The sequence below is a fragment of the Balaenoptera acutorostrata genome, chromosome 6, assembly GCF_949987535.1.
Source record: "Balaenoptera acutorostrata chromosome 6, mBalAcu1.1, whole genome shotgun sequence".
Lineage (NCBI taxonomy): Eukaryota > Metazoa > Chordata > Mammalia > Artiodactyla > Balaenopteridae > Balaenoptera > Balaenoptera acutorostrata.
Window position 1 is genome coordinate 94,267,001 of NC_080069.1, and position 22,367 is coordinate 94,289,367.

Here is a 22,367-nt window from a genome sequence, read left to right on the forward strand (position 1 = left end):
TTTCTCTGGAACTTCCACCGGCACCTGGAGTCCCTCTTTCCTCCAGGAACTCAGAGCTGCTCCAGGAACCCACCAGGGGAGAAGTGGGTCCCAGCATCACTAGGTCTACAGGGCCTTGGGGTTTGACATCCCCTGTAAGAGCATGAAGTAGACCACCAGAGTAAGCCCACCATTGCCTGCCCAGGACTTAGAGTGAACATAACCCCTCCCTGTTGGAATCCCTCCAAAAAAGGACATCACCTACCCCCTCCTACCCTAGGTAAGGAGTATGGACACACAAAATATACATGTGAGCTAAATGTGATTATTTGCATTTTCTTGATTATTTGCCAGATTACACTTTTTACAATCTATAAGTTGTTTGCTTTTGTGTGTGTGTGTGTGTGTTTTTTTTTAAAGATTTATTTATTGATTGATTGAATGATTGATTGCTATGTTGGGTCTTTGTTTCTGTGCTAGGGCTTTCTCTAGTTGCGGCAAGCGGGGGCCACTCTTCATCACGGTGCGCGGGCCTCTCACTATTGTGGCCTCTCTTGTTGCGGAGCACAGGCGCCAGATGCGCAGGCTCAGTAGTTGTGGCTCACGGGCCTAGTTGCTTCGCGGCATGTGGGATCTTCCCAGGCCAGGGCTCGAACCCGTGTCCCCTGCATTAGCAGGCAGATTCTCAACCACTGCGCCACCAGGGAAGCCCTGTGTGTGATTTTTTTAATTTGCTTTTTTATTCTGTGTCTCACTCAGTAGACTGTAAGCTCCATGCATAACAAATGAAGGTAATAAATATTGGTTCAGTGAATAGACAGGTAAATAAACCCTCAAGAAAAATATATCCAACCCCCTTCCTTTCCCCTCACTTGTTCCTTTTCCGAGAAATGAAGAGGAATGAGATAGAGAAGGAACTAGAAGCATTAGACCACACTGACCTGCAGGATTAGTACAAGGGCTGCTGTCTATCTTTTAATTGCATCTGACCTGGAAGAATTAAGCAGAGTTGTCTTCAAACCTTCTAATTCTTTGATTCAGTATTTTTTTTTCAGTACTCTAGTTTTCTCCAGCTGTGGTTTGATAGTCTTCATACTCTAAGTAATTAGGTAAAGTGCTTACTTTCTTGGAGCCTGCATGCATTTTCAGAATATTGTTCCAGCAGCCTGAGATGGAATGAGGTGGGTGAGGAGAAAGGGAAGCATGGGGAATAGAACCCAAGCTTCTACCCCTTAAGTCAGCTTCAGGCTATGTGACATCAGGCCACCCCCACTCACCACCAATGGCGAATACATCAGTAATGGACAGTATCTCAGCATATGAAGTGATCAAAGAATTTCCGATGGAACCATGATCTACCTCTTGTCCTTCAGGAATTAGGGGAAGAATTCTGAGCCTATGAGAGAGTTTGAAAATGGAAGGAGTGCTCTTCAAGGAGGGGACAGAATACATATCCAGAAGTAAGCAGTGACATAACTAGGAAAATAGGGCTTCCTGTAGTCTAAGGAGAGGTCCTGAATGGAAGGATGGCAGCCTCATCCTACCTGCGAACGTATTTTGTTTGGGTCACACAGTATTTTAACAGGAAACTTTACATGAAATTCCAAGTTCTGATCCCTCTTGGAAAATTGGGAGATCTGGTAACACTGGGATAACATCCCATAATATAGCAATCTCCTGGAGCTGGGAAAGAGCTTCCCCTTTAAACAGAACATAGAGTTTTGGTTAACCAAGACCCATTACTACCTATTACCTTATGTTCTCTCAATTTCACTCACTTATATTGGTCCCTGTAGGCTGCGAGATTTCAACTCTGGTCTGTGGGGTAGATTTTAGGATTTTCAAAGGGACAGTACACACTGGATATTTCACTGGCAGAATGGAAGTGAATGGCAGTCACTGCCTGACTCCACCGGAGAGAACCAAAGGCTCTGAGAAGGTGTGTTTCTTGCTTATACATCCTTAGGAGACACATGTATGGAGAACATCTCTTGAACCTGAGCATCTGTTGGTGGTTGAAGACTTCTTGGTAGTGGTGGTGGTGGGCTTTCTGCCCCCTTGTGACAGTTTTCTTTGTCAGCACAAATTTTAGCTTTGCATTTTAGTCAATTTGTGCTGCTCTGTCTGTAAACACTTGCTAGTACCTCTTTTGGACATTACAGCCATTCTTTAATCTTTATTCCTCAACCTTCATTTGTTCCAAATGGCTAAGTATCTCTCTACTGGAAAATTTGCTTAGTCTTAGTAAATGTGTGTCTGTTATTCAGATTAGTTTTGCCAAATCACTGAATATAATCTCCTCAGGGTAGAATAAATTAATACACTTGTAAAGGTAATTCCATTAAGTACTTTTGCCACAGCAGTCAGAAAAAAGGATATAGAAAATTTCTAATGAATCCTTTGGAGTGGTTTTGTAAAACACTCATGCAAATTCTAATTAGTCATAAACTGTAATTTGGTACCTTTCACATTTACAATGATAGATCTCTCTGGCCACTGTCATCCTCCTTAATAGTTCCCCACTTTGGCCTGGCTAAACAAAGAGAAACATCCAATTTGGGCCTGCCATTTCGTCTCTCTGTGCTTCCTCATTCACTCCCTAACAATCATTTATTGAGCAAACCCGTTAAGGCCTCAGGTGAGGAAAGAGGCCTGCCCTCAGAGAACTCAGAAACTAATAATCAAGTGAAGAATTAGACCTGTGGGACTCGAGGGGCAGGCCCCAACGTGTAGCCTCAGTGTCCTTGCAACCTGTTAGAAATGCAAATTCACAACTCCCACTCCAGATGTAATGAACCAGAAAGTCGAGGAGTGGGCCCCGTAATCAATGTGTTAACAAGCCCTCCAGGTGATTCTGACATACATAAACCTTTGAGAACCCAAGTGTCTTGTGTTCCATTCACATAAATTATACTCCAAGTTTCTTCACAAAGCTTCCTCAGAAGCGAAACAAATAAGCTAAGGCATAAGGTCCATTGTATCCAAAGAGGCAGAATTTTTTCCTCTGTGAGTTTTTCCTGTCTAGTAGAGCTGTGTGCTGTGTGGCTATTTCAGCATAGATGTGTTATAGACAGGACCAACCTTTAAGGTAATTGTGGAGTGAATGAATCACCTGCTCCTTGTCTGTCTCTCTGTTTAGGGTCCTTTCTCAGATTTCTTGGGCATCTTCAGCCCACCAGCACCTCCACAGCCCAATAATCTGTGCTTCTTCCCTTTACACAGTCTCCTTTCCACTGTCTATTGATCAGACATAGAATCGAAGAATTCACAAAGAGGGACTTATGTTTGGTCCAAACCATGAAGATGCATAGGGTAAAATCAGCAACATATTTTGAGCAGTTTTTGACAGTGCAGTTTTCTTGCTAGCCAAAGTATTTGATTTCCACACCAAATGAATGTGAAGGAATCTGACCATTCTGGGTTTGTCCATTTTTCAGCTACTGAGATAGTCCCTCTAAAGAATTTCTGCAAATGTGGATTAATTTACCAGTGAGAAGTTTTTGTTTTTTAATTTTATCGGGGTGTAGTTGATTTATACCAGTGACAAGTTTTAAAAATAGCACATCAGCTATCTTCTGCATCATGGACTCACTGATCTAATCATTTGTTCTGTTCTCAAGGTTAACACTGATTCTTGCAGGCAATTTGTGCAGTGACTGTTAATCTGGGTTTGAGCTCAGGAATAATGGTGACTTAGATGTGAAAAATGAGCAGTACTTCCTAGAAGTGTAGGGATTAGTTTCATAATCACTTACATTTCCATCAGGTGTAGAATTATTTTTAGAATTATAAAACCAAATGTTATGTACAATTGCTATGTCCTGACAGTTGCTTTAAGCTGCATTCATCAACTGTGCTTGCTAACGCTGCAAACAATGGTTAGTGCCGCAATCCCATATACTATGGCATTCTGTCATAGGCAAAAATACTGCTGACTTTGAGGTAGTGGGATAAGAATTGTATGCACCTCACAGAAATTAATGTGACCTGTGGTACTTCTTCAGAGCACTGCAGGGTCATCTGGGAGAAGATAAAGACGTGTGTAGGTTATGACACAAGTAGCTTGGAGGCCTCCAGATTCCAATTCCAGGGCACAGGGGCTCCCTGGGCCCTGTGAGGTTCGTGTGGGTAGTGACCAAGTGGTTAGGAACAGACAGGGAAGGAGTCTGTGCACTCATCCCCACCCCTTTCTCCGGAGGCCTCTGCAGGGGGTACTTGACTTGCCATCTTTCTTCCTCTCGTTCTTTATAATGGGCTTAGAGTATAAGAGGATTCATAGTCTCCCATCAATTTTTTCCCAAATTTGGCCTTGTATCCTAGGAATATGATGAAATTTACACATTACTGTTGGCCAGTTTTGCTTGTAAAAATAGACATTTAAAACCTAGAATTTAAAAGAAGAATGCAATTTTCTTCTTTATTTATCTTCACAATTGAGGTGGGCATCCTTCCATTTTTAATCTTAATTAAATTTAATTTTATTTTCATGCTGTAATCATAATTATGGTTTTATGAGCCCCTGGTTAATTTCAGGATTCAGATGTTGCTGCTGGAAGTAATAATTGAACAGACAGGACTGGAGATTTCACAAGGGGTCATCCACACCAGTCAGAAATGAGCTTCATTAAGATAGTGAGAAAGAGAAAAGAACCCTGACACCCATGAGCTGGCAGAGTGCTTTCAGTGAGGTTTTGGCATTCTCCTGCTGCACACAGACAATTTCATCGACATCAACATCAGGCAAGGCCATTCTGTGAGTATGATGGATCAAGATGGAAACAAGACCACTCTGAATTCACATCTGAATACAGACAAAACACGAACATCCTACCTCTCAGCTAGTAGGAGTGACTGCTGTCAATTATAGGTTTAGTCTGCCCTACCCTCAGATAAGATTCATTAAGTAATTAAAAAATTATCCCTGCTTTCTGAAAGTACCCAACAGAGATGGAAGCCCACTTCCTTGGACCCTCCTCAAAGCACTCAGTCAAAGCCCCAATCCTAAACCTTGCTAACACCCTTTTTTGTTTTACAGTTTTAAAAAAATTTTATTGAAGTATAATTGATTTATAATGTGTTAATTTCTGCTGTACAACAAAGTGATTCAGTTATACATATATATTCTTTTTCATATTCTTATATTATTATTATTACTATTATGCTATGGGTATTTAAAGTAGACCTGCTTAGATATAAACCATATAAGAAAATCTATAGTCAGTATTCTTTTTTTAATTAATTTTTATTGGAATAGAGTTGATTTACAATATTGTTAGTTTCTGCTGTCTAGCAAAGTGAATCAGTTATATATATACATATATCTACTCTTTTTTGGATTGTTTTCCCATATAGGTCATTACAGAGAGTATTGAATATAGTTCCCTGTGCTATGCAGTAGGTCCTAGTTGCTTATCTTTTTCATATATAGTAGTGTGTATATGTCAATCCCAATCTCCCAGTCTATCCCTCCCCGCCCTCTTTTCCCCTTGGTAACCATAAGTTTGTTTTCTACATCTGTGACTCTATTTCTATCTTGTAAATAAGTTCATTTGTACCACTTTTTAGATTTCACGTATAAGCGATATGATATGATACTTGTCTTTCTCTGTCTGACTTACTTCACTCAGTATGACAATCTCTAGGTCCACCCATGTCGCTGTAAATGGCATTATTTTGTTCTTTTTTATGGCTAATATTCCATTGTATATATGTACCACATCTTCTTTATCCATTCATCCATTGATGGAATTTTAGGTTGCTTCCATGTGCTGGCTATTGAAAATACTGCTACAATGAACTTTGGGGTGCATGTATCTTTTCGAATTATGGTTTTCTCCAGATATATGCCCAGGAGTGGGATTGCTGGATCATATGGTAGCTCTATTTTTAGTTTAAGGGACCTCCATACTGTTCCCCATAGTGGCTGTACCAGTTTACATTCCCACCAACAGTGTAGGAGGGTTCCCTTTTCTCCACACCCTGTCCAGCATTTATGGTTTGTAGATTTTTTGATGATGGCCATTCTAACTGGTGTGAGGTGGTACCTCACTGTAGTTTTGATTTGCATTTCTCTAATAATTAGTGATGTTGAGCATCTTTTCACGTGCCTCTTGGCCATCTGTATGTCTTCTTTGGAGAAATGTCTATTTAGATCTTCTGCCCACTTTTTGATTGGGGTGTTTGTTTTTTTGATATTGAGCTGCATGAGCTGTTTGTATAATTTGGAGATTAATCCCTTGTCAGTTGCTTCGTTTGCAAATATTTTCTCCCATTCTGTGGGTTGTCTTTTCATTTTGTTTATGGTTTCCTTTGCTGTGAAGAAGCTTTTAAGTTTAATTAGGTCCCATTTGTTTATTTTGTTTTTATTTTCATTACTCTAGGAGATAGGTCAAAAAAGATCTTGCTGCAATTTTTGTCAGAGAGTGTTCTGCCTATGTTTTCCTCTAAGAGTTTTATAGTATCCGGTCTTATATTTAGGTCTTTAACACATTGTGAGTGTCTTTTTGTGTATGTTGTAAGAAAATGTTCTAATTTCATTCTTTTACATATAGCTATCCAGTTTTCCCAGCACCACTTATTGAAGAGACTGTCTTTTCTCCACTCTATATTCTTGCCTCCTTTGCCATAGATTAGGTGACCATACGTGTGTGGGTTTATCTCTGGACTTTCTATCCTGTTTCATTAATCTATATTTCTGTTTTTGTGCCAGTACCATACTGTTTTGATCACTGTAGCTTTGTAATATAGTCTGAATTCAGGGCACCTGATTCCTCCAGCTCCGTTTTTCTTTCTCAAGATTGCTTTGGCTAATCAGGGTCTTTTGTGTTTCCATACAAATTGTAAAATTTTTGTTCTAATTCTGTGAAAAATGCTATTGGTAATTTAATAGGCATTGCACTGAATCTGTAGATTATGTTGCGTAGTATACTCATTTTGACAATACTGATTCTTCCAATCCAAGAACATGGTATATCTCTCCACCTGTGTCATCTTTGATTTCATTCATTGGTATCTTATAGTTTTTTGAACACAGGTCTTTTGCCTCCTTAGATGAGTTTATTCCTAGGTATTTTATTCTTTTTGTTGCAATGGTAAATGGGAGTGTTTCCTTTATTTCTCTTTCTTTTGTTGTTAGTGTATAGGAATGCAAGAGATTTCTGTGCATTAATTTTGTATCCTGCAATGTTAACAAATTCATTGATGAGCTCTAGTAGTTTTCTGGTAGCATCTTTAGGATTTTCTATGTATAGTATCATGTCATCTGCAAACAGTGACAGTTTTACTTCTTCTTGTCCAATTTGGATCCTTTTTATTTCTTTTTCTTCTCTGATTGCCATAGCTAGGACTTCCAAAACTATGCTGAATAATAGTGGTGAGAGTGGACATCCTTGTCTTTTTTCCTGATCTTAGAGGAAATCCTTTCATTCTTTCACTGTTGAGAATGATGTTTGCTGTGGGCTTGTTGTATATGGCCTTTATTATGTTGAAGTAGCTTCCCTCTATGCCCACTTTCTGGAGAGTTTTTATCATAAATGTAACACCGTCTTTCTGAGACAACCCATGATAACCCGTGGTGTGCAGTCTCTTACTGCAGTGAGTAACAAACCCAACTTGTTCTACCACAGGTGTGTTCCTGGTAGTCTTTGGCCAGAGAATATTCTATAAGTTGGTTGATTATTTGGTTATGTCCATTCTGGACAATAAATCTGAATTGTACCTCCTTAACCCTGGGCATGGCTTACCAATGCAGCAGCTCTGTCCTTCTCTGACTTCAATTCTTTTGGGAGATTCATTCTTAATGTGTTCATATGCTGAAAAGATTTTAGTACTTTGAACAGAAAGAGTCACCTTAGAATCTAAAGTGAAAATGTGTATTAGTCAGGGGTCTCTAGAGCAACAGAACCAGTTGGATGGATGGATGGATGGGGTACATATTATTAATTATATTAAACATCTAATATTTACTGTATGGTAGGAACTGTGTTAAGTGCTTTACATAAATTAGCTTGTTTTAATCCTGAGACAAGCCTGTGAGGTAGATGCTGTTATTACCCCATTTTATAGATGAGCAAACTGAAACACAGGTGAATTAGCTTGCCCAAGATTACACAGCTAAGGTTCAAATTTAAGTTGTCTAACTCCCCACTCTTTGCTTTAACTTTTACATTTGACTGCCTTTGAGATACCTCCTCTATTTCCCAGAATCTAGACAGTAGTAATTCAGAATGCTATTACCTGGAGTAACATATGTAATTCTAGGAAGGCATAATAATAGTTATTAAAATGTTGGCATATTTTATTTTATAGTAAGTGTAATTACCAGCCTCATTCTTCTCAGTTACAATAGTTAATGAGTCCAGTGATCAAATTCTTGAGAGTCAGATACTATCATCATATATAACTACAGGTTTCGGAATGTATGAGCAAATATTGTTAAAAGTGTATTCCTCTGTGTTATCGAGGGTCATTGTAAAGTATCGATATATATAGGAAACTGTCTTCTTTGAATAAGATAGACAGAAGGAATGAGAAATATGTGTAACGTGAGTACTGAGTACAGGTATATTATGGTGGTGTCAATTGTAATGAGTGTTTCCCAGCGTTTCCTTGTTGGTAACAGCTTATTGGGTATTTATATTGAGAGGTACTACTTGATTTGTTGTAGGGTGTTTCACCTCTTCTTTTTTCCAACCATTATTTTCAACCTCCTATGTTTTCTGTCCATCTTAGTCATGAGGGATTTTATTACTCATAGTTTACTTGATCACTCCTTTAATGCTAACTTACCATTTCTTCTACCACTTGTCAGAATTTTTATAATGGTTTAGCCATTTTTACAACTCTTTAAGTCTTCTATTAATGTTAGGTAATAAATCAAGAGCTTATTTGAATATCCAAAAATGCATAAAATATTTTGAGTAAGCACTCAGAAAAAGATATAATCCTTACAAATACTTTTAATAAGCACTATATTCAAAATAAAGTGTATGCTTAACATCATTGATACACGGTAGAAATTCTAAGGTTAATATTAAAATAGTAAATATGCAGAAACATAAAATTTATAAACAGATATTACCTTCCTGTCCCTTAATGTCAACTTTATTAATTAAAAGTCATGGTTTAGACATGATTATAGTACGCTTTTCTGTCTGTTATCTGGAGCAATCATGGGAAAACCTATGACCTCCTGAGCCTTGGGGAAATATTTCTCAGCATTTTGTATGTAGAACGTTCATCAGTTCCTACCTAGTATCATTAGGGTTGCAATTCATTTTCACAATCCTTCCGTTGCTCCTTATTGCCAAACAGATTCTAAGTCTAATGCTCTGTACCTAAGAAGGGAAGCATATTGTGAAAAAGTGAAGGAAAAAGTTTAGTCGTAAGCACCTCAGATGCAAATGTACTATTATTTTATAGTATTTACAGAAGGTTAAATACAGACAGAAAAAAAGTATGTGATAATTTAATTAAATAATTCATTTCCTCAGTATTGTATCTCTTATTCTAAACATCTATGACTCTATATATTCATAGAGAAAATTACAAATGTAGGTTGGTTTGGAGAGATGTGTTTGTCTACAGTTTTGATCTGTGAAGAGAATGTATAGCTGAGTCACTCTTGACTATTCTGTGAGGCCTCCAGAAAAATCTGTGAAGAGACGGATGAGGTGACAAGACAGATCCTGGTAAAGAAGGGTTTAGGGATTGCTATCACTGAAGCACTAAAGATTAGGTCAGAAATATTTTTGTTCAAGTTCATTCAAGAATCAATCATTTTATTCTGCAGGGGTGCTGGGGGAAATTACAATTTGACCTGCTGCAGAGGAATCTTTTACCCTTGATGGCTTCTGAATAGCTCCTTGTTCTTCAAGGAGCTTAATAAGCACATCATTGTACTGCCAACATATCTTGACCCAGCTAGCACAGCAGTACTTTGCCATGTCACATTAATATTTTTAGAGGTCTATTATGTGTGTATATGTGCATATGTATGTGTGTATATGTACAGCTACACACACATATATACATACACATATACTTACTTACTATGTAATAAAATCAAAAGACCAGTAATAACTACTTTCGAACACAGATCTGTAGCTTAAATTTTTCATATAGAGGATCATTGTAAGTTTATTTTTGGCTGCGCTGGGTCTTCATTGCTGTGCACGGGCTTTCTCTAGTTGCGTCGAGCAGGGACTACTCTTTGTTGTGGTGCAGGGCCTTCTCATTGCGGTGGCTTCTCGTTGTGGAGCATGGGCTCTAGGCGCACGGGCTTCAGTAGTTGTGGCACATAGGCTTAGTTGCTCCGCAGCATGTGAGATCTTCCCAGACCAGGGCTCGAACCTGTGTCCACTGCACCACCAGGGAAGTCCCGTAAGCTGTTTAAACATTTATCATTTTAAGTTAAAGTCAAGAACATTTACTTGTGAAATATTTTACATTTTTAATTCTATCAACATAATTTATTAAAATTAGTTTGGAAGTCCAAGCCTATGCTATATGAACCAAACAAAAATAAGATAAGCATTGGAAAGACTCTACAAATTATATTACTTTATGGCTTGAAAATGAAACAAACCAGGCAAACTCTACTCAAATTATGAGTTTTAGTAAAATTGTTTGTTTGAAATAAAAAGTAGTATACAGAAATAGCCATTTAATAACAAAGAGGTCCCATTTCAGAGCAAGAAACTTGTAAAATACTTAGGAATAAACCTGAGAGATGTTTATGACAAAGTAAGGAAGCTAGAAAGTTTGACTGGAAATTTTACTTGGTAAAGACTTACTTACAAACCGGAGCTATAATAGGAGGCTGATTGATTAGGAATGTAAGTAAGTTAATTTGTAGCACTAGTTCAATTCTCGCCAAAATCTGAAAAGAATTTTCTTTTCCTTGACAGAGGCTATTCTAAAATTCATTTGTAAAAATAAGCAATCGGGAAGACCAACTGATATTTTGAAAAGAAGCAGAAATGGGGGAGGTACCTGGCTGCCTGTCGCTATAAAGCATCAGTAAATAAAGTACAAAGCTGAAGTAGGGTTTCTCAATCATACTGACACTTGGGCCAGGTAATTCTTTGTTATGGAGGCTGTCCTGAAATTTTAAGATGATTAGCAGCATCCCTGGCCTCTACTCATTAGATGAGTAGCACCTCCTCCTTCGGTTATGATAACCGAAAACATCTCTGGATACTGACAGATGTCCCCTAGGGGCAAAATCATTCCTGGTTGAGAACCACTGAGCTAAAGAACAAAAAATACAATCAGAAATTAATGAAACAGATTTAAAAGTTCAAAAATTGTCCAATTATAGATAAATTTATTTATGATAAAGTAGGCATCACTAGGCAATGAATAAGAAAAATGTTTATGATTGGAATTGTGAGTAACAATTTTAAAATAGATTTGCACAATCAGATTTCATACTACACATTAAAATTAACATTGTGAATAGAATTAACTATGTATCTGATCTCTGGGGCAGTGGTTGTTGAAGGAAACCATCTAAAAACTCTATCATATATAAAAACAAACATCAGTGTTTTGACACAAATGGCATAATTTAAAAAAACAAAATTACAGACAAGGAAAAACATTTAAACACATTATAACAGATTTAAGATTAATATGTATACCAGGGATCAGCAAAGGGCTAGATAATAAATATTTCTGACTTCGTGGGCAGGGCCAGCTTCACGGGCATATGACCGTCACTTGACTTAATGCTCTGTCGTTGCCATTTTGAAATTCTTAATGATCTTTTAACAATGGGCTCCACACATTTTCATTTTTTTACCCTTCAAATTATGTAGCCAGTTCTATTTGCAGGCCACATGTTCTCTGTTGAAACTACTCAACTCTGCAGTTGTAGCATAAAAGCAATCATAGACAATACATGAATGAATGTGGTCATACTTGAATAAAACATTTATAAAAACAGGCAGTGGGCCAGATTTGGCCCCTGAGCCATAGTTTGCCCTTGTCTATACTATACATAAAATATATAGAAACTGATAAAAAGAACCATAAATGAATGTCCTACTTCAGTAATTTTCAAAGAAATTATTATTAACAAAAGACAACTGCTGAATTAATACAAACTTAAAATAATAATGAATTTCCATACTGATGAAATCATGGTAAGCCTGGTAGCCTCAAAAAGCACTCACAGGGGCATAACTCAGAAAACTTTTTGAAGACTATGTTTGAAGAATTACAAAAAGGCACCTAGCCTTTGACTCAGTACCTTCACTCCTAGGAATTTATCCCAAGAAATAAGTCAAAATTAGAAAATACTACATGCATGAAGATGTTTACTAGAGATTTATTGTAAAAAGGCAAAAAACTGAAAACAATATAAATATGCTACAATGGAAGTATGCTTAGGTCAAGTATGATCTATTGATTTTTTGAAATAATATATGCACTATCAATAAATATGAGACAGCTACTTGGAAAGTGTTTTTAGTATTCTGCTAAGTGAAAAAAGCAGACAAAGTCAATCAATCAATGCTATGTTTGCAGAAATGTAAAAATTATGCATAGATAATGATAAATTCTGGAAGGAACCAACGAGAGAGCAACTAGAGCACAGTCTTTGAGTTCCAGCTCAGGCTAGTGCTGAGCTGGAGTCCTGGGCCTGTGGTGTTCAGCAGGGCACCATTTGGCATGACTGTGGACAAGTTGCTTAACTTCTCTAAGACTCAATTTCCTTTTCTTCAAAATAGATGTAATAACATTATACTGTCTATCTCATGAGGATGTTGTGAGACAAGTGAAAAGATAGATATGGTATATAGCATGGTACTTTGCACATGGGAAGCTTTCAAATGTTAGCTATTATTACTATTAGCAAAGCATGGGAAATTAAAACAGTTTATTTCATCTTTAGTTCAGTTGTTATGATGTTATTTGTGCAGTTAAAGGAACTTCTAACATCTGTCTTTTAAAATGTAATGATTAAGACTGCAGCAATCTCAGCAGGTAGCAAACTAAAACTATTAAAACAGTGACAGTAAAAAGACTATTTTGAAGATTTCACCAATAGAAAAGAGAAAAGAATTGCTGAAATTGCTTAGCAACTTATGTAAGACAAGTCACAAAGACAATTGGAATGAGCACAGGGAAGGATAACGAGTGGCGATAATTAAAGCGGCCACCAGATACACACACATGCAAACTCACACACATCTCTGTGTCCTTTAGGGAAGCTGATTCAGTCAACAGAGGAGCAGAGAAAGGGGTAATTATTAAACCAGTCATGTCGCGAACACTGTCCTCCACCCAGCTTCTCCCTCATGGTGAGAGAGCAAGAGAAGTCACATCATCACGTTACTGCCGGGAAGCTTTGCTGTTCACACCTGGTCCGTGCCCCTGTCCTCACCTCTCACTGTAGATGAATGGGGCTTCAAGACACCATGTATGTAGCTGGAGGGCCTGGGGGGGTTCCCAGTTGGGTTACTCTCAGCAACTCTGCCCCAGGTCTCGGGGTTGGCATGACACTGAATTTACTCTAGTCACTTGGTGCCAAGAAGCTTCGTGAGAAAAGAAGCATTTAACACAGTAAATCTGGACTTATTCTTCAGCCTCGTGATGATTATCATTGCCCCAAAGGGCCAGGTTATGACTTATAGGACTTCCCCACCTTTTTTCTCTCTGTCATGCCTGGGAATATCTGTTAGACTGAACCAGGCAGTGTTCTGTTTCCTCACCATGCCAGAATTTGCAAATATCCTCAACGTGTACACACATATATAATGTAATGTAATCTAATCTGTTTAAGGAGTATCAAACAATACATAACCTAGAGAAGGTCAGTAGCTGGTTAATGAAAGTAAGATGCCCTATTCCTCCTAACTCCAAGTTCTCAGCGTTTTAACTGTGCTTCACCTCACAACACTTACAGATGCAGGGAGCACTCCAGTCTAGAGCTTTGCCATGCCCCTACCCACAGGGACGACATTCATCCTCTTGCTGTGACACTATCATGAGCCCTAGCTGGGCACTCCAGTTTGCACTCTCCAGTGCTCCATAACCTCTATGTTTCCTCAGCTGGGCCCTTAGCTCCCTTGTTTACTCTGAAACCCATCAGTCACATGTAGAACTCCCCCAGCCTTGGCACAGGGCCAGGGAATCCCTCTGTTTTCACTGCCAATGCTACTACCTCACATGCTCACTCTTTTTTCCTCCTTCATTTCCCCAAAGTGTTTTGGCAGAAATAATGCAAATCCAGGCCCAATTTGAGCACTCCCCTGACACCAATAGACCTATCTTCTAGATCTGAGTTTCTTAACCTTGGCACTCGTGACATTTTGGACTGGATGACTGGATGGTTCTTCGTTGTGGGGACTGTGCTGTGAATTGTGAGATGTTCGGCAGCATCCCTGGTCTCTACCTACCAAGTGCCAGCCGCAGCTCCCCTCCAGCTGTGACAACCAGAAATGCTTGTAGAGTTTGCCAAATGTCCGCTGGGGTGTGTGTGTGTGTGTGTGTGTGTGTGTGTGTGTGTGTGTGTGTGTGTGTGAAATAGCTCCTAGTTAAGAGCCACTCTTCTAGATGGTACTTCTGTATGACCTCCTGATCACTTTTATGTACAAATTCCATTTAAATGACCACAGTGATTTAAATATCAATATTCATCACCTATAATTTAAAAGGGAATTATTAAACCCATTTTTCAGGTGAGGAAGTTGAGGTTCTATTTGCCAAATGTTAACACAGCTAATAAGTGGTAATACCTGGATTTGAACACAGTTCTCTCTAACTACACAGTTCTTCTCTCATGTTCTTTCTACTACTTAACAGTGCAAACCAGAGTATTATTTAACTATATATGTATATCTTAGTTTGGACCACCTTGACAACCCACAGAGTGGGTGGCTTAAACAACAAAAATTTATTTTTCTTAGTTCTAGACGTTGGGAAGTAAAGGCACTGGCAGATTTGATGTCTGGTGGGGACCTACTTCCCGGTTCATAGATAGCTTGTATTCTGCCTTTGTCCTCACATGGCAGAAGGAGCAAGAAAGCTCTGTGGGGTCTCTTTTATAAGGGCAGTAATCCCATTCATGAGGGCTCCACCCTCATGACCTAATCACCTCCCAAACACCCCACCTCCAAGTACTATCATAGTGGGGTTTAGGATTTCAACATATGAATTTGGAAGGGACACAAACCTTCAGTTCATAACAATATACATATAACACATGGAGCAGTAAAGTAACTAACAAAGAAAAACATCAAAGATCTACATCAGTTCAGCTGTTGTTACATTATTAAAATGCCAAATACCTTTTAGAGTAAATTATTTTCTTATAATTCTGCCTTCTAGTTAAATGGAAAGTAATTTATCTTTGAGGGTAATTAGATTCACAGAAGTTTTCTTTTCCCAACATATTGGGTCTCTCAGTTGAAGCTTTACATTACAGATTTCAAACTGATTGGTTCACATAACTGAAAAATCCAGATATTATACTGACCTCAGGTAAGGCTTGATCCAGGTTTCAAACACTTTCACCGAAGACATTTTCCCCTCCATCTTTCAGCTGCCTTTCTTAATGCCAACTTCATTCTCAGCTTCTACACAGCAGATCAAGGCTCTCCCTTTATGGTAGTAGTTCAGGCTTCACAGCTCCATTTTACACCATCCAAAAAGAAGAGAGATTCTTTTGTGGTAACCCCACAAGAGAAAAGAGAAAAAGGAATCGATTCTCTAAGACCCAGAAAATATTTGGCTCTCATTGAGTCATACGCCCACCCCTGAACCAATCAGTGCAGCCAGAAGGTTGGATGTGTAATTTGCTTTAGCTCCTCAAGGCTCAACTCTGGACTAGTTGTGGGGTCCATTCCCTTTAAATTAATAGAGCCAAAATTGAGAACCAGTGGTTCCTCAAGGAAAGTTAGGAATTTGTTTCCAGACGATGGGGAAATGGTTGCTAGGGAGGACCAAATGATATGCTTCTACACCAATTCTGTTAACATGCCTGCTACAGTTAGTAGTTTTCATTATTTCACAACCCCCATCCCACCCAGTTCTATCACAGAGCTTTTACCATAGACAAGTTTCCTTTACCTGGCATTGTTGGAAACTCCTTGACAAGTGCCCAGGTACCGTAAGTAGACAGTCTGGTGAACTGACACCCACAGAGCAGGTCTTAGCCTAGGACAGGGCCAGATCAGGGCTCTTGCTTCTTGGCGAGGTCTCCCAGCCACTCCCTATCATTCAATCACAACCTCTCTCGATCATGGGGACTCCAGGGCAAGACTGTTCTCACTGCAAGTAGGATAGCACTTCATTCCTCAAACAAAGGAAAGGGACTTACTGTTTTTGAGTATCACCTGTGTACCAAGCAAGTGCCACATGCTGTATCATGTCTTCCTACAGCCACCCTGTGAGGTAGGTGTGATTATCCCACTTTAAAGATGAGGAAACGGAAGCTCGGGGAGGTGAAGCAGCTTGTCCAAAGTCACACCCCCTGTAAGAGGCAGAAAATGGATTCACTGATACGTCTTTCATCCGAAAGCCTGTGCTTTTCATAATCCAAAATGAACCCTCAAGAAAATCAATGAATATGTATTTATTTAAAATCTATTGTTTATCAAGAAATATGCTCAACATTATTTACGTATGAGTAAATATAAAGCATTTCCCCTTTTCCCCAGGAATGAATGAATGGAAGCGGGAAAGAGAGAAAATAGGAAAGATCAAACCCTTGTGTAATGAGAAGATCCTTAGCCATCCCCGTGGTACACACAGTGCCTAGAAAATCAGCAACCAATGTGTAATAACAAGAGCATCTGAAGCAATGGTGAAGTAGTTTCTTCAGCAGAAGCGCAGGGCGAGACTTCTTTAGGCTGTGACACCGAGTCCCCAGAGAAATTAGCAGTGGCTGGGGCAGCCCTGCAGCAATGTGGGAATCAAAGCAGCATTTGAGAAAGAGGGCAAGTGGGCAGTATGGATGCCAGCCCCATCATAAAGTCTTTCAGCTCTGCCCCCAGATTGGTGTGCCCTAAGGGAATTCCTGCTAGAGAAAGGTGGTACAGCAATACACAGGAAACATGGGTTTTGCTAAAATTCAAACTCTGCAGTCTGGAATAGAACAAACAGGAAGAGCAGTTGCTCATTCCTGGGTTAGCTTGAAAAGCTAACGTAGCTATAACATTTGTGTGTACTCTCCACCTGATAGGGTATTATGTGGATTTCTTTCAGCTCTGGCAAGAATATCGCTTTTAGCCACATCAAAATGCAACACAATTTCTACCCAACTCAGTCTCTGTGTACCTTATACCTGTCATCCTAAACCCATGTAAAACTTGGACAGGTTGTGAGTTAAACTCTTTCCTTTGCCCATGATTTGTAATACACAGCAGGATGACCCAAAAACAAATAGTCATTTTTCTCCATTATGTGTCCGAAGATTACGGGCAATTGTATATGACTTGGCTTGTTCTGCAGATAGCCTAGAGCAGGGGCCCTCAGATTAGGTTCTGTGGAGAACCAGGCCTCTGAGAGAGGGTCTCAAAGATGGCAAGGGGTGGGACCAGGGGGAAGCCTGTGTGCTTCCTCCCCCCATCCCTTCCCCCTGGCACCTCCACTGCACCTGCTTCTAATATTGGAGCTCTACGTGAGATTGTGTCTGCGAATATTTCACTACTAACAAAGGTTTACAAGCCACAGTCCTAGAAGGAAACACCATATTTCTGCCTCTGAAATGTCTGAGTTATTCTCAGAATGACAGTTCCTAAAACAATATGGAAGTCAACAGCTCTGGAGGACACCAGCTATTGGGGGCAAGTGTCTCCTGAATTTGCATGGGAACAAGTGGTTGGTATATAATAGCACTGGGCGTGACATCCAGAAAATAGAATTTCCATAACTTTGTGAAGACCATCCATCATAGTCTGAGACACCTCCTTCCCCAATTATTAAATCCTTTTACTAATTCACCTTTGCCCAACAAGAACCTATAGTAAGTTCTAAGTAAAGCATCAGGGCCTTAAGCCTTTGAATTGTCCATCCCGACTAGTAGGGCAGTGAAAGGAGGCTACAGCCTATTTTCCACCTGACCTGCCACCTAGGAGTATTGGAAAATGCATTTAAGACACAGAGTGGGAAAATTTTGCAGTATTTTGCAGTATTTTCTCAGCTCCTCTGAGAAATCACATGACGATTCTAAATTTTACTGGGTGTAAAATGAAACACCCAGTTTAGTTCTGTCCATTTAAAGAATATATGAATATATGTGAAACATATACATATAATATCTAAATGTATATAACCAAACCAGTACTTCATCAGTGCAGAAAACAGGTAGCCAGTTTTTAGTTTGTATTTTTAAAAGTTTTCAACAACTTACATAAGAAGATGAAACCCCTCCCCGAATTCCTGTCCTGTTCCTCTTAATGTGTTGGAACCTGCAGCTTGGTATCTGGGTCTAAATCTCCCTTGGTCTTATGAGGATGAAATAACAAAGCCTCTCACCTCCTTAGAAGAGCTATTTTGAGGAATAATAAAAAGTTGCCATTGTGCTTTTAGCCTCTGACAATTGATAAATGTAAGAAGCTGGATAAAGGAGAAAGACTCTACAGAAAGAATTTTCTCTACAAATCAGGTGGTAAATGTCTTTGCTATTGTTAATGGTTATACACTAACAAGGGTTAAAAGTGTTCTGCTAGGAAAATAGTGAGGATTCCAGGGCCATATCCAGGAAGATACAATCCTCTATTGAATTTTGAGCATTTATTTTCATTCATGGAGGGAAACATAATTAAAAGCTTCCATTTTGATGACTGAATTTTTTTTTTCTTTCTCACTGAACCCAAAATTACTGATGTTCAGGCCTCCATCACTGAGTCTTTGAGGGAGTGTTTTACTTCTTCTTTACAAAGAGGGCATTCTGGTGGCAGTTTTACTTGGGAGAGAAAATACACTGTGGGCTCTTTCCAAGGGCCTGTAGACAGCCTAGGGCGGGCGTTTACAGACACCGTGGAGAAGATCTGTGGGTGTAAAAGACTGTGTTAGCACATTGGGCCTGAATTTGTGCCTGTTGAAGAATCTGTCTTTTGGAGTCATTTGAGGAATGAATTTTACCAGCAATTCCTCCTTAAGTGAAAAGAATCATTGTCAATTCCTTTCGAGCACATGACATCTTTCATGTTTCTTATGGGCCATTTGTGGAGTGAAATATTATCACTGCTCACATTGCTGCTTCCCCAAAATAGAGGGCCCTGCAGACAGATTTAACAAGGGCCATGCCTCACCTGGCTGTGCAGGGCTGATTGGCTCGTTCTGGTCCGACACAGCCCACCCAAAGAAAGAGCCAGACCACAACCACACAAGGATTCACCCACAAACTCCCAGATTTCCAGAACTTCTCATCCCAGTTGCAAAATGTGCCTGTGCAGCTGAACCTAAAGAGGAGCATATGATGCAGACAGCTAGAAGTGAGCAGTAATAGAAAGGCTCACAGCATCAGTGGGAGTGAGAAGCTTCTGGCACGACCTGTCACACCCTATGCTTGCTTACATGCTACATTCACCTTTGGACGCTTCAAACAGCCCCACTTAACATGGTTCCCTCATTGTCCCCTGTACCTGTCTAGCCAAACAATATAACTTAAAAGTGCCAAATAGTATAGATGATGATTATTAAGATGCTTTTATAAAAATGATAGATCCACTCCTGTTACACCAAACCAGATGCAGTTCTTGGGGCTTGGAGGGCGTTTAGGATCAACACATTTTTTGTAGCTGGGAAAGCTGAGGCCCAGAGGGAGAAAGTCACCTGTCCAGGGTCACACAGTAAGTTTAGTGAGAGAAGTGAGACCCAAACCCATGGCGCCTCCTCTCAGTTTAGTGCTCTTCCTCCAGGACCAAAGAGACAACAGCTGCTTTTCATCTCTTACAATCTCATTTCCCAAGTTTACTCTCTGACCTGATGGGTCAAATGTTTGTACTACTGGGCAGGTGTCATGGTAGCTTTTTCTGAAAGTGAATTTCTTGGGGAAATTGTTGCTCATGTGGTAGAGCAATGTATTGGGATGTTTACCCTACACACACACACACACACATACCCCTCCTCACCCCGTTGCATTGTTCCAACACCAAGCAGGCAGCCAGGGACTCCGAGTATTTTGTTAATCGCAGAGGTATATGCCAGGGAAAAAGAGCTGAAGCTACTTAAACTTACTGACTTTTCTTATCTTTTATCAAAGCTTGTACTCCTTAAAGCGATTATGCTAGGAGACCTGGAGGGACTGGGAAGAAGGTGGGTCTTTGAGGGCCAGCAGAGAGAGGGAGGAGGAGGATATTCCCCAAGGCTAGAAAAGAGGAACAAAATGGATGGGTCTTTCAACTAATAGGACATACATCCTGCTGGGTGGCAGAACTTCTGTGAGTTGGCAAGACCTCACAGGTGATGACCACTTGGGACACCAAAGGAGGCTGGACCTTGGGCCCGGGGGTTCCGAGCCCAGCAGAGACGCCTGTGCCCCAACTGTGACACAGAAGCAGCAGAGCCCCTGGAGCTTAAAGGAACCATGTGAGCTGGATACCGTGAGCTTCAGGGCTACCCAGTATAGACCATCATCCCAAGGGCCTGTCTGATGCACTAAGATCCTGTAGGGGAGTCCTAGTAGTTACAACAAATAAATTTCCTGTGGCCCAGTGTGATGGTGGCTCAAACTCAGATATTGACTTTAAAAAAAGAGATGGGATTCTTTTTTTTAACACCTTAGTTTATAGCCAAGATTTTTACCTCTACGTTTGTATTTAAAATCTTATCAAAGCATGGGTATTACATTTGCCTCAACAACTGGAATCCTGGCAACATTATTTTCAGTGTGTGAAAAGACCTAACTTCAAAAGTAATGATTTGCCCCTGGAAAGGTTTATGGTGTGGTGGAGGCTTTGTCTGCCCTGTGAAGCCTTTCCTGACCAGACATACCCTTCTCTGGGCTACTACTACTGTATCTTGTAAATGCATCTCTAATTGCACTTGACCCTCTGTGTATGATTACTTGTGTATAGGACTATGTGTCCCCCCAAACCAGCACAAATGCAGGCATGTAAGAGACCATCAGTAAATCTGTATTATGCTGCAGTCAGAGCTGTGGCTTTCCTATAGCGTTTTCCCTCAAAAGAGTTTCAGAGTAAATTATGGGTCAGTAGCTCAGGCAACACGTAATTTCATTTTGAGATTTAAAAAAAAAAAACAAAACACCCCAAACCCGTGCATTCTTCATTTGACCGAATGGAAACAAGAGAGCCCAAATTTATTTAGAAGGTGTGAGGTTTCTAGCTTTTCAATCTTGGTGCTGCTTCTGCTTTCAACTTGGGTCGATTCAACAAACTCAAGGGGAGTACCTAGTATGTTTGGAGCACTTTGTTCCATGAGGAAGTCACACACGCACGTGCACACACACACACACTCCAGCTCCCAGCCTACTGGAGAGTGCAGGCAAAACCAATGTAAATGGTGGAAAAAAATCATGTTGCTAATTCCCTTTCCTTCATACCCCCTGTAGGACCCTCTTCCAGGCCTATCATAAGCCCATCTGACTGAAGCTCTGGTACAAATGCCAACCCAGGCCAGTCGCATGCAGTTAGGGGGCAGTCATACGAACTCTGGATTTTGAAAGCAAGGAGTTAGGTTCTAATCCCTTACTTGGATCTTAGTTTCTTCAATTTTTTCATCTGTAAGTGGATGTAATATTTGCCTCAGAGGCTTGGTGACAATATGCTTAAAAGTGCAGTGTAAAAAAAAGTTTTATAAGGAAGTAGAAAGGGTAAATAAAGCCTATTTAATCAACAAATTTACACACAAAAGAAGAGAAACTGGACAGAGGTTGACAGTTTATTGACAGTAAACTTATTAAATTTAAATTTATTCCTTATTTAAATTTATTAAATTACAGTGGGACTATTGGTGATGTGATATATTCAGGAGATTATTTAAAAGCAGAACCAATTAAGTTTATCATAAATGCTAGCCAGAAAATGGGCAAGTCATCATCTAAAAGAGTAAAATAGTAAATTCAGTGTAGAGGTGGAAGGTGATTGGACAGGGTTGCAGCTAAATCTTTGGGAGATTGAGTTAGCTGGGGAGGAAAAATAGGAAGTGAATGGAAAATTTCAGGGGAGAAGTACAAAATAAGTGAGCTGAAAGAATCAAATGAGGAAAAATCCCTCCCCCACAAGTCACTATATTATTTACCTAGGAATCAGTATAAAGTGTTTTGAGCTGCAGCCTCCAAGGAGATTCATGTGACCAAATAGGCCATTTCCATGACCCACCCTGTCAGAATCAGCCAGTTCTTAACTCAGAATGAAAAAATGATTAGGTCTGCTTCAAGAAGTTTGTCTTGTTTCTTATTGGGTCAGAGC

The 22,367-nt window shown here is 39.7% G+C and overlaps 1 protein-coding gene and 1 long non-coding RNA gene across 8 annotated transcripts in view; one reads left to right on the top strand and one right to left on the bottom strand.

Annotated features, from left to right (window-relative positions):
* The window catches only part of PLPPR1 (phospholipid phosphatase related 1), a 268,878-nt gene that overhangs the window by 160,506 nt on the left and 86,005 nt on the right, over positions 1-22,367 (top strand). The window lies entirely within an intron of this gene.
* The window catches only part of LOC103005721 (uncharacterized), a 103,396-nt gene continuing 89,947 nt past the window's right edge, over positions 8,919-22,367 (bottom strand). For 2 of the 5 annotated variants that reach the window (XR_452441.2, XR_452442.2), the window contains 3 exons: positions 16,307-16,459; positions 15,464-15,649; positions 8,919-10,364 (listed from right to left, as the gene is read on the bottom strand). This is a non-coding gene — a long non-coding RNA (uncharacterized LOC103005721). Of the gene's footprint in view, positions 10,365-15,463; positions 15,650-16,056; positions 16,144-16,306; positions 16,460-22,367 lie in introns of all 5 variants that reach the window. The other 3 variants (XR_009008741.1, XR_452443.2, XR_009008742.1) reach the window with 3 other exon arrangements.